The sequence below is a fragment of the Sinohyriopsis cumingii genome, unplaced genomic scaffold (assembly GCF_028554795.1).
Source record: "Sinohyriopsis cumingii isolate HCF-2022 unplaced genomic scaffold, ASM2855479v2 utg002447l, whole genome shotgun sequence".
NCBI classification, from domain to species: Eukaryota; Metazoa; Mollusca; class Bivalvia; order Unionida; family Unionidae; genus Sinohyriopsis; species Sinohyriopsis cumingii.
Window position 1 is genome coordinate 349,641 of NW_028316215.1, and position 13,015 is coordinate 362,655.

Here is a 13,015-nt window from a genome sequence, read left to right on the forward strand (position 1 = left end):
AGAGTTGAATTTGTAACTTGTTTCTCACTGTTTCACAATGGGGCATAATGCTGCTGACATGTAACATCATGTCTCACCTAGTGACACGATCATGGCACCAGGTCGACCAGTCATGACACTTAACTTATTCATGCTAAGCGCCAAGAGAGGTAGTTTTTAGTACCACTTTTATAAGTCTTTTGTCAGATTCGACCGGAGTTAGAACCCGCGGCCTCCCACATCGGAGGCGGATGCTCCATGAAGTGGCAGTCGTCATAATTCTTGGGTAGAGTTTAGGATTAGATATGAAACTATCTATTAAGCATTTTATATAAATTAATGTTTGAATGCAATGAAAACACAAATTATTTATATCTTTATATTATATATTTATTTCAAATTATTCTGCTAATTTTCATAGCCAAAATAACAATCCTTTACAATAAAAATATTATCTTCAACATCACACAGTGAGATCCAACATGAGGAAGCTAATCTCATTTGTAACCTCCATCTCCTTTTTCTCTTTTTTTGCCTTTAGGTATAGTCTCCTTCTAGTTCTGGAGCTTTTCTCGACTGTTTCAAACAGACTTGAAGCCTTTGGTCGCCCTTCTTTAGTTTTCTCTGCCACCTTCCTGTTGTTTTGTTGTTGCCTTTGGTCCTGTTCTTGGAGGATAACATACGTTCCTTACGTCCCTGTAAAGTATGAATACAAATGCTCAGCAAAATCGTTCACTCATTGTCGGGTTCCGTACAGAATATTTGTCCGACCATCTAAAACAGGCTACACGTATTTCATCTTCATTTATAGGAATGTTCTTTTCTTTGCTTGCTATCATAAACAGAATATTCCATTTCCACACCAGTGTGCCTCTAATAAGCTTAAATTTGTTTTGAACAGGAAGTAAATGCATACTTGAAGTTATCGGAAGTAAAAAAGAGACAACAAGATTTACAGAAGGTAATAAGTAAGGAAAATCCATTTACTTTAATAGGCGATCAACCAGTGCGGCGATGGGCGAATTCTTCGGCTGTCCGTCTTTGGATTCACCTACTCTGGGCGAGTCTGTAAAGGTATAGGTATCATAGACTTTTCCCTATGCAGCCTTGCATTTTGACTGGTGTATTGGTTAATAAATAATAAAAATAATAAAAATAATAATAATAATAAGATTGATAATTTTTACTATTATTATTATTTTATTTAAAGTTGGACAGAACAGAGTGCAATTATAATCCAATTTAACCCTGCAGGTTTATGCTGCTTACTAATGGAATTAAATTAAATAGAAAATAATCCAATTTAACCTTGCATGTGGACGTTGCCATCTTCTGGGTTTAAACTAAATAAAGCGCATGGTGTCGATTTTATATGGCTTGTATAAATCAAACTTATAAATGGCCAGTGAAATTTAATGTCACTTCCGTCTAAATGATAATAATAATAATAATAATAATAATGATAATAATAATAAGAAGAAGAATCGTATTTGTTCGTATTGTTCTTTTTATTAATATTTCTATAATTATTATTGTCATTATTGTTATTATTATTATTATTTGAAAAGAACTGAACACAAGTATTATACAGTTTAGCCCTACAGTTGCACGTTGCTTGATGATGGGGTTAAATTAAATAATGCGGAACTTGTCATTTTGATATGGCTTGTGAAATCCATTACATGTTATATCACAATTGTCTGTAGTATTTACACACCTCATTGAGAAATTCGAGTATTACTTAGGTTATAGTTATGACACAAAATAAGACTTCTTTTCTGTGGCTATATTCCTGAAGTTAATAAAACCCAATTGTGCAATTGTCACTAGGTAGATATTGTGAAAAGGAAACCCCAAAATATGGAAACAAAACTAAATAGCTAATTTAATAGAGATAGTATGGATGGGAAATAAAAAGATCTTAAAGGCACAACAATCTCCACCACACACTCAATGTATCAGCCCATAGACTTTGGAGAAGTCAGAGTAGAGGAATGTTCAAGACAATCTGACATCACCACTGTGTTAGAGCATTAAAGTAATTGTTTGAACATAACTTACAAAAGAAAACAATTTCATGTATCATTTATGACACTGTCATCTATAGCGGATTCAGTAAATTTTAAAGCTTGCGGAATACTGTCTACCCTATATTGTTTTTCATACAATTTTATTTGTGTATATATGCATGATAAAAACTGCAAACCAGCATACAAATGGTACAAACACGTGTTCCAACATGCAAAGCACAGAACATATACGTTGACACTTGTAGAACTTTGTTAAGCTTGAACGACAAGCAACAGGATTTAAACAATCTAGTAAAGTATAGAATACAATGCAAAACATGCATACGTGAAATCGACAGTAAATGTAATGTCAATTTCTAAGGACGAAATCACCTCCAGCACTTGCATGCCAGAAATTATCATGCGATCTACATGTAGACAGATAGATGCAATGGAAATACATATGGGAATATATGTAAAGTGACTGAGAATTTAACTTGTAAAAAACAACTGGAAAAGGGGAAATTAATGTTATATGTAGCTGGAATTATATGTATTACCGCAAAAGGTGAATTTGGACTTGAAGAGGAAAAAATGATTTTGGCACGTGCAATCTAGGATGGTTCGTAAGACGTGTGCAGACAGTGAAACATAAAGGTATTATTCATCATTTGGTAGTATACAATGAATTTCCAAGGATAGGACATGGACAAAACGATTATATGTTACCTAACCTTTTGAGACACATGGATTAAAAAATGAATGGTAAGGTATGATTTTTGTTATTGACTAATAAAAATAACCATGTCAAGTTATATTAGGAATCAAATAATTCGAGCAAACACCATGTATCAGTGTAATGAACAGGGTTTTATCTTTACAAATCAGTCCATATGCTACATTCGAGTATATTTAAAAGAAGGATAACATGGTATTACTAGTTACCACTTCTTTATGATCGTATGCATTTGTACGTTTGAACCATATTGTTTATAACGCATAATAGGATGCACGGGTCCTCGAATTCAGGTTTCCAGAACGAGGCATTGATTGGAAAAAAGGCCGAAGTCAAGGAAAGTATAGAATGTATTGATAAGGTTTCCAGTTAGTTTCTTCAACCATTTTACAGCTGACTGTTTTAGGGGATAGACAAGTTTACATTCGAATAAAGATCGTCCACGGTTTTTATATCGCCGCTAAAGGTGCATAATTTTGATTGAGAAATTCGTTTCAAATACTTTAATATGATGGACGTGTAGATGTCATTAATGGCATTAAAACATCTAGTGATTGGATCTGTAAATTTATTATGCAAATTTCTCCGGAAAAGATGCATAATTTTGACTTTGTCATATTTATTGACAGTCATTGTCAGCATTGCAATAATAATAATAATAATAATAATAATAATAATAATGCATCATGGGAGGAAGAATTTAAGGATACATAACGAGATTGGAATTAAGCGGTTTTTAACATAATACAATTTCTGAATTTTCCTAGTGAAATGTCGGTTACAGTTTCATGTTTATTGAAATATGACAACAATCAACAACATATGAATAATAAAAAAACGTTTGTTGTACAACACACCATCGCAAACAAAATGTGTCGTTTGACCATGTCACAGATTATATTTCGAAAGGGACATTCCGTGAGTGGTTCAGATTTCGCTTGAAAATGTCAGCTGGTTGAATATGGAATGGATGAGAAAATGCAAGCAAACTAGACGGTTGTTGTTGTTGTTGTAGAGTTTAACGCCATATTTCAGCACGCGATAGGCTATACATGGTGGCCAGTATTAATGGTAGAGGAAGAAGCCGGAAAAACCCCTGAAAGAACCACCGACCCACGAGAAGCTACTGGCAATCTTTATCACATACCCACATTGGCTGAATCAGAGAGAGAGAGAGAGAGAGAGAGAGAGAGAAGGCTGTATTGAAGCAGTTATTGTTGTAGTTGTTGTAGGGCTTGAAAATGTCAGCTGGTTGAATATGGAATGGATGAGAAAATGCAAGCAAACTAGACGGTTGTTGTTGTTGTTGTAGAGTTTAACGCCATATTTCAGCACGCGATAGGCTATACATGGTGGCCAGTATTAATGGTAGAGGAAGAAGCCGGAAAAACCTCTGAAAGAACCACCGACCCACGAGAAGCTACTGGCAATCTTTATCACATACCCACATTGGCTGAATCCGAGAGAGAGAGAGAGAGAGAGAGAGAGAGAGAGAGAGAGAGAGAGAGAAGGCTGTATTGAAGCAGTTATTGTTGTAGTTGTTGTAGGGTTTTATTGGGACCCTGAAACAATACGGCAACAACAGCAACACATTGTCGGCCACCTCGAACTGACGTTCCTTCGTCTATCTGTTGTAATACTTGGCTTGACGTACCCACTCGGGGCCCCCCTCAAGGTTGTTGCGGATATCGATAACATGCTGACATATTTTGTGCATTACCTCGGCTGCATGTTCATTCGTCAATAACTGTTTCGGGGGCCCCGAGTGGCAGAGTGGTCTAAAGCGCTCTCCGTTACGGACCACAGCCATCTCACCTCTGTCTGCGTGGGTTCGAGTCTCGGAGTGAGCCAATGTGGGTATGTGAGAAAGCTTGCCAGTAGCTTCTCGTAAGTCGGTGGTTCTTTCTGGGGTTTACCCGGGTTCTTCCTCCACCATTAATACTGGCCGCCATGTATAGCCTATCGTGTGCTAAAAAATGGCGTTAAACCCTACAACAACTACAACAATAACTGCTTCAATACAGCCTTCAGTCCCCTTATTGTCTTCCCGTAAACTAATTAGAAAGGTGAAACTCCGAAACTAGCCTGTGCTACTTCGCGGTATGCGAAAGGTATTGCGGAGACAAGCCGATCCCAACCTCTTGGTCGAGTTTCACAAAGCTTTCTGAGAGCTTGTTTCAGGGTCCCAATAAAACTCGCTACTTGACCATAGCACTGCGGGTGATAGGGAGTAGATGGTAGGTGTCTAATGAACAGTAATCGGTTTACCTCGTGCATCACCTGGCTCACAGACTACAACGCTGGGTTAGTTAGTACTCTTTATGAACACCAACAACAGCAAAATCCTAATAAGGCCTCAGCCACCATAACCAAGTCAGTTTTTTTAATGCAACGGTTACAGTGTATCGGGTGGCGTATTCAACTATCGTTAATGTAGCAACGATTTCCATTCTCCGACGCAGGCTTTATCGGACCAGTCAGATCTAAAGTCACTGTAGAGAAAAGTTCATCAATCATTGGGGTGGTTCCTTGTGGCAGTGGGTGATGGACGATCTTATGTTACTCCCGCTTTCACTTATCACACGACAAAAGAAAACCTCCGCACATCCCATACACACCTGGCCAATAGAACTCACAGACTAGCCTATCTCTCGTCTTCGCCACTTCCATGTGGTTTCCAAGTAGACCCTCATGTACCAGCCTAAGCACTTCTCACTTAGTGCTTGGCACAATAACATGTTTAAACGTTGTTGACCCTTTCCTGGCGTACCGGTGCCAGATACCCTGTTTATATACGAACGTCTCTTCTCCGTCTGGTGATTTTCGTATGGACCCTTCTCTTGCGCACGTGTGTACCTTGCTGAGGGAAAATCCATCCTCTTTAAGTTTTTTCAAAACTCGAAAGGTAGAAAACTGTCTATGGGTGAAGTCGTTGGTCTCATTGGCTTCCACCTGACTTTCGCTCACAGACCTCCTCTCAGCAGACTCCACGTGCACAGGCGTATATGTCACATGTTAGACCGTGATAACAGTTATATACACCTAACTTCGAATCACATCATGAAACAACCCCGACAAGCATGCTGCTTCAAATATTGTCCTTTCACATATGGCAAGTCTAGGTCAGTGTTTACGACCGGATTCGAATCTTTAGATTTGTTAGCAAACTGGACTTCTACCGTGTCGTCTGTATTATCTCCAGGCTTAACATATTTACCATCGACCGAAGCCGGATAACGACAGCCGGTATCATACAGCACGGTTGCCATTTACTGTAGCTACCACAATGTTTATCGCCCTTATTGTCTTTTTACGTCTAACAGTACACAGAGTTATCAAATTAATCGTTCTTAAACTATACTTTCTACAGGTTTTAAAGACATGACCTGGCTTGCAGCATCCGTAACATAGATCTTTATACCTGAGTCTAACGAATATGATCACAGTTGGGAATACTGGCCTCTAGCCTCACAGCGGTGGTTTGTCCTCGGTTCGCTGATGTCGGGTCGATCCCTTCCACCCGAAGTGGTTGCACACGAGTGCGCACTCTCCCAAGGCGTGGCCATCAGCTGATATCTTCCTAGATCAAGGGCTGGCGTTCCGCTAGGAAAACAATTAAATACGATACGTACTGAAAACGTGTTCTTTCGATATCTCGTAGCGTATAATAATAACACTGGTCAACAGTGAAATCATTACTGACTTGAAAAGGCCCTAATCTGTAGTATTTTGGTGTGCCGAACACGAATATAACCGTGAAAAATTTGTATTGGCTCTCGTTTTGAAGATATTCATATACCTCATTTTCTATGTTTCACTGTGTAAATTTCTCCAGTAGGACTGCAGCAACATCCGGAATAATGATGTAACATTGCATAATACCATCATGCTCACATCATCCACAGTTGATTGCATCATTTTCTGATGCAATGCAATACTAATGCCATGCGGCTGCTGAAGTAAGTTGACGTCAGCAGTGTACTATACATGTGTAGGCCTATTATACTAATGCCAGGCGGCTGCTGAAGCTGACGTAAGCAGTGTACTATATAAAGCCCAATCAGACAGGTTCAGCATTTAAAATATTTTAGACGTTGTGCGAGACAGTTCAAGCTACTGTTACATAAAACTTATTTTTTTATCCATTTACGTACAATAAAGAACAGTAAAGCCTCGAAAGTGTGTTAATACCGCGGACAATTTTTGCTATATTTGTGGGGAAGTGACATTTGCCAACCAGAAGAAAAGTATCAATTCTCAAGTGAAGAAGGCATATCATCTTTACTTCGGATGCAAGGTTGGTGACCAAGACAAGCCTTGGGCTCCGCATATATGCTGTGCTACATGTACAACACAGCTTTCACAGTGGTTGAATTGCAAAAGGTCATCAATGCCGTTTGCAGTCCCAATGGTGTGGAGAGAGCCAAGCAACCACCTAAATGACTGTTACTTCTGCTTGGTTCCTCCTCTTTCCGGCGGAATAACGAAGCGAAAGAAGTCGAGAATAGTCTACCCAAACATTCCGTCTGCATTGAGACCAGTTCCACATGGTGAGGGACTTCCTATTCCAGAACCTCCAGCAGAATATTCTCTTGATTCATCTGACGAAGACAAAGGTGAGTCGACCTGTTCTTCTCCTGGTCCATCAGCATGCAGTGATCCAGATTTTCACTGTGGTGCATCATCAACCCCACACAGAATAACACAGGAAGAACTAAATGACCTGATTCGTGATTTGGACTTATCAAAGAACAAGGCAGAATTGCTAGGATCAAGACTCCAACAATGGAATCTTCTAGAAGAAGATGTCACAATTACTGCATATCGAAAGCGCCACCAGCAATTGGAGCCTTTCTTCAGAAAGGAAAGTAATCTGATATTCTGTTCCGATATTGAGGGCCTCATGAATGCTTTAAAAATCACTCATGACCCACAAGAATGGAGACTATTTGTGGACTCTTCGAAACTGAGTCTCAAGGCTGTGCTTTTGCACAATGGAAACATTCTTCCATCTATTCCAGTAGCGTATGCTGTCCACATGAAAGAGACATACGATAACTTAAGGCAGCTACTGAATTCCATTGAGTATAACAAGTACAGCTGGCACCTCTGTGGTGATTTGAAGGTAGTTGCCCTTTTAATGGGACTGCAGCAAGGATATACAAAATACATGTGTTTCTTATGCGAGTGGGATAGCCGAGCAAGGGAAATGCACTACATGAGGAAGGAATGGACTCACAGGCAGAATGTAGCCATTGGAGAGAAGAATATCCAACACCCAGCTCTGGTTGAGGCTCAGAAAATCTTGCTACCACCCCTTCACATCAAACTAGGTTTGATGAAGAACTTCGTGAAAGCCATTGACCGGACTTTGCCAGCATTCCGATACCTGCATGAAAAATTCCCTCGACTCAGCGAAGCAAAGATTAAAGAGGGAGTTTTTGTGGGTCCTCAGATTCGAGAGCTTTTCAAAGATGACCGGTTCAACAACTTGCTGGAAGGTGACGCGAAACAAGCATGGAATGCTTTTCGCCTAGTTTCTACAAACTTCCTCGGAAATGTTAGGGCAGAAAACTATAAGGAACTAGTAGAAGACATGTTGATGAAGTATAAGAAACTTGGCTGCAATATGTCTCTAAAGATTCACTTCCTTCATTCCCATTTGGATTTCTTTCCTAGCAACTGTGGTATTGTTAGTGATGAACACGGCGAACGTTTTCATCAAGATATCGCAACAATGGAACAAAGATACCAGGGAAAATGGTCCACTACAATGCTGGCTGACTACTGCTGGACACACCTCAGAGATGCTCCCGAACAGCTGTACAAGAGACAGGCGAAGAAATCTAAGATGTAGTCAATGACTTGATTTTTTATAGGTAGGCTATTACAGTTGACCTTTTACTATTGGAATGCATTTCGTTATGTAAACATTAATTTCTTGCAGATTACAAAAAAACTAGAGCCAATTTTGCAATTTGACTGTCATATTCGTGTTCAGCACATAAAAATTGATAAGAATTGACTAATTTTATTTCAGTAACTTGACTTTTGTAAAAATTTGTTGTCCAGTGTAATAATAATAATAATAATGAGGACTTTGTATAGCGCCTAATCTTTAGAAGCTCTAAGCGCTTTACAACTTTAGACAACACCTATAAGATGAGAAACATAATAATATTATTACAAAAACAAACAACATGAAATTATAAAAACATTAAAAAAAAAATAAAAAAAACATGCTGAGAATATTTCAGGTAGCAAACATTATTAGGTCATTAAGTTTGCTCTTGCTGTCGAAATAAGTGAGATTTGAGAGCCCTCTTGAATGTGAGCACTGTGTCTTTGTGTCTAAGTTCAGTGGGCAATTCATTCCACGTTGCTGGGCCCTGGTATGCAAACGAACGCTGTCCATATGACTTTGTTTTCATACTTGGAATAATGAGTATACGATTGTCAGAAGAGGGGCGTAAGGATCTTGCTGGTGTGTACACATGATTGAGGTCAAATAGGTATGTTGGACTAGAGTCCGACAGTGAAATGTAGCACAGAGAACAAATTTTGTGTTTGATTCTGGATCGAATGGATAGCCAGTGTAGGGTACAGAGCAGCGGGGAGGTGTGCTCTGATCGTAGTACTCTAGGTATGATCCGAGCAGCTGTGTTTTGAACTTAATGAAGTTTCTGGAGTAGATATTGAGATGAACCAGACAGAATTGAGTTACATTAGTCCAGTCTTGAAAGTACTAATGAACACACAAGTGTTTTAGTGGCATCAACTGAAAGATATTTGCGAATTGAGCTGATGCGTCTCAGTTCAAGATATGTTCATATGCATATGTTCATGACATGTTGGTGCAATGTGAGAGTACTGTCCAGAGTAACACCTAGGTTTCGTACTGATTGTGTAAATTTAATGTTGGCGTTGCTGATATTTATTGTTTTAGATAAAGGATGTGAATGAGAAAGTCTTTGTGTTGTGATCAGAATGGCCTCAGTTTTATCATCATTCATCTGCAGCTTGTTACAAGTCATCCATGATTTCACATCAGAAATGCACCTCTCTACGCCTTGGATGGTAGCATCAACTTCAGTTGGGTGGCTAGTTTTGTATATTTGCGTGTCATCAACGTACAATTAATGAGACACTGGATGATGATCTATGACATTTGAGAGCGACTGAGTGTACAGAATGAAGAGAACAGGTCCAAGAAGAGACCCCTGTTGAACACCACAACATAGATCAACTGGTTGCAGTGTATTCCATTTGCAGATACAATTTGTGTCCTGTTGACTAAGTAGGACTTGAACCACAGTAAGGCTGTATCATGAATGCCAAATACATGCTGGAGACGGTGAAGTAATATATCATGGTCTATTGTGTCAAATGCTGCAGACAAATCAAGGAGGGTGAGGACTGTAATCTTTCCACTATCCAATGCAGAGAGAATGTCATTAACTACTTTTAAAAGAGTAGTTTCAGTACTGTGGCAAGGGTGATATGCAGATTGTACATTGCTAAAAAGACTGTTTGAATTTAGATGAGATACAAGCTGGGATAGAACAACCTTTTCTAAGATTTTTTATATGAATGGGAGATTAGAAACTGGTCGGTAGTTGTTTAAATCGTTATGGTCTAGTGTTGGTTTCTTCAGCAGAGGCTTTACAATGGCAGTTTTGAAAAATGATGGGAATTCCCCAGATGAGAGAGAGGTATTAATAACATCAGTTAGTGAAGGCAATACTGGATCTAAGCACTCAAGCAGCAGTGATGTTGGAATTGGATCAAGTTCACATGACTTTGGTGCACTCTTCAACATGATTGTACGTACGAAATCCATAGAGACAGGATATATATATACCCTCATACATTAACGCTCTACCCACCATTTTGATCCACTTATAAAAAATTATCCGTACGCGTGCATGAAACTGAACGTGCATTTCTGTAGTTCTTTTTGATGACTCTGACGAGTTTTCGGGAAATTACAGACGACAGCTTATAGCGCTGTCCCAGCGTTTTCTTCAGTAAGCCGTTGTCGTCTACGTCTACGTCAATTTGGCGTCATTTTATGGTAGACGTCTTTTGCGGCTCCCACCAAGAACGCTGAGACATTGATAGCACACTGGTCTTTGGGTATCTGATGAAGCAGTGCCAACTTTTTGGATCTGCTTCAAAAATATGTCAACGATTTATTCCTTGTCATTGAACATGATGATGGAAATCTGTATTAGTCGTCTGCCTTGAGGTTGCTTATTTGTGGATGCTGAACGTTCATTCGGGCTTTCACACCTTCTTGATTCGGCTTCGATCATCAGATTCCCCATTGATAACGCATGTTTTGTTGTTACCTGGCTCCTTCCTCGCCTTGCAGTGTGGCGAACTCAAGCTCTTCCTGTGCTGCTTGTCTTTCGTTTTCCTACTCTCGCTCCGCTGCTTGTCATTCTATTTCCTTTTCTCGCTTTGACACTTGTTGTTCTTTGTTTTCGTTAACACTTCGCTTATACAAATTCAGCTAACTGCGCCCTTCTCAACCTAACTCGTCTTTACGAGCATGTATGTGTGTATCTATGCATGCATACATGTATGTATTTATGTATGTATGTATATATGTTTGTATGTATGTATGCATCCATCCATCCATCCATCCATCGAACCTGCCCTTTCTAAGGGTCTCTTTATTACATTATAGTCGATAACTAGTTAAACATCGTTAAAAAACAACAACAAGAAAGGACTATAATCCAGCAATTTGACTGACGAGAAACTATAAATTGACTTCACAATTATGAAAATATTCATAACTCTAACTTATACTTTCTACGTCCCTCGTTTGACTATAGAGCTTACTGTCTGACTAGATTACGTACCAACTGATTCGATTCGCTTATTTAATTAGTTACATTGTTGCTGATTTTATGTTATTTTTACTTACAATTTCCCATGCCAATCATGCATTGTTTTTATCAAGATTCTTTGTGATATAATAAAAAAAAAAAACATTTCCAAATTGAACGAAAAATGACAGCTTTAATTTCCTTGGGGGTCAACAAAAATATTAAAAATAAAAATCATCTTCTCTGTTCTCTTCCTAGTCCTAACATGAAAGACAGCCAAGGCAATACTGCGGCCTACTTCTGTGATACAGACCATATTAAACTAAAGCAGCACACATTTTTCCATCCAAGGCAATCTAGCTCATCTTTAGAACAATTTCAAACACAACAACCATAACTCAAAATTCGTGCAAGTACATCCATTGCGACCAGTACCATGGAACGAGCGGACTCCTGCCTGCAGAAGGTCGCTTGCTGCCTTCCTGGTCACTACCTCGCTTGCCTCAGTCGGGCACAAATAAGCGTGCAACGCGCGCATAAAACACCTAACATAAATAAAAGCAAACATAAATGAATAGCGAGTGGCAATATGTTGTCAGAATCCTTACACAATTCTATCAAGAGGCCTACAAGAACTGGCCAGTTCAACAGCTAGCAGAAGCGGCTAACTACATTTGTGCGCTACACAGCTACTATTTCTCCGAAATTACCGGAGAGGAAAAAGGACTGCATTGAAATGTAAATAACAGAAGAAAAACGGGGAACTTTTGCTTAAAAGGCCCTTCTAATGGTCACCAATATTGTCTCTTATCCAGGGAACTATTTTGGCTTGATATCCCGTTTCGATAAAGCTATGTACACTAACTTGATCCTTCAATCCATCGCTTCAAAATTCAAACCTTTTATGACCTAACAGTGACCAAACTTTTTATATGTCGCTCAGACATATTATTAAAAATGTGTAGAGCATCTACAACGTACACTATGTACTAGAACTTTCATGATTTTTAGGACATAAAACTTTTTTACAACTTGTTTTTCTATTTGACCTAATTGCACAGGTGGATAAGACATTATTGGCATTTTATATTGTCCATTAGTACAACTAGACTAAATTTGACTAAGTACTGGCTGGCGTTCTTGGGAGTGCACGACATCCATGGCTGGCTTGCCGAGTTCCTTGCCCTCTTGCCTCTCTCGGACATCATATAACTGCGGAGATGTGGAACGATTTCCACCCGCCCAAAGCTGGGTGGCCCGATGTGACGTTACCGTTACGACCAATCGCAACGAGCGTTACATACTGCTTGGGTGGACACCTAGTACAGCCAATAAAGGACTGACATCAACTCTTTGTTAACATGAGTGTGTGTTGGGCCAATTCCCACTCATGAAAGCCCTTTATTCAGGTCGTTAGAGACATATAGTCCTACGACCTGAAGGCTACATTAGCA

The 13,015-nt window shown here is 39.2% G+C and overlaps 1 pseudogene; it reads right to left on the reverse strand.

Moving 5' to 3' along the window:
- Positions 1-516: 516 nt before the first annotated feature.
- The window catches only part of LOC149770725 (all-trans-retinol 13,14-reductase-like), a 60,734-nt pseudogene continuing 48,235 nt past the window's right edge, over positions 517-13,015 (reverse strand).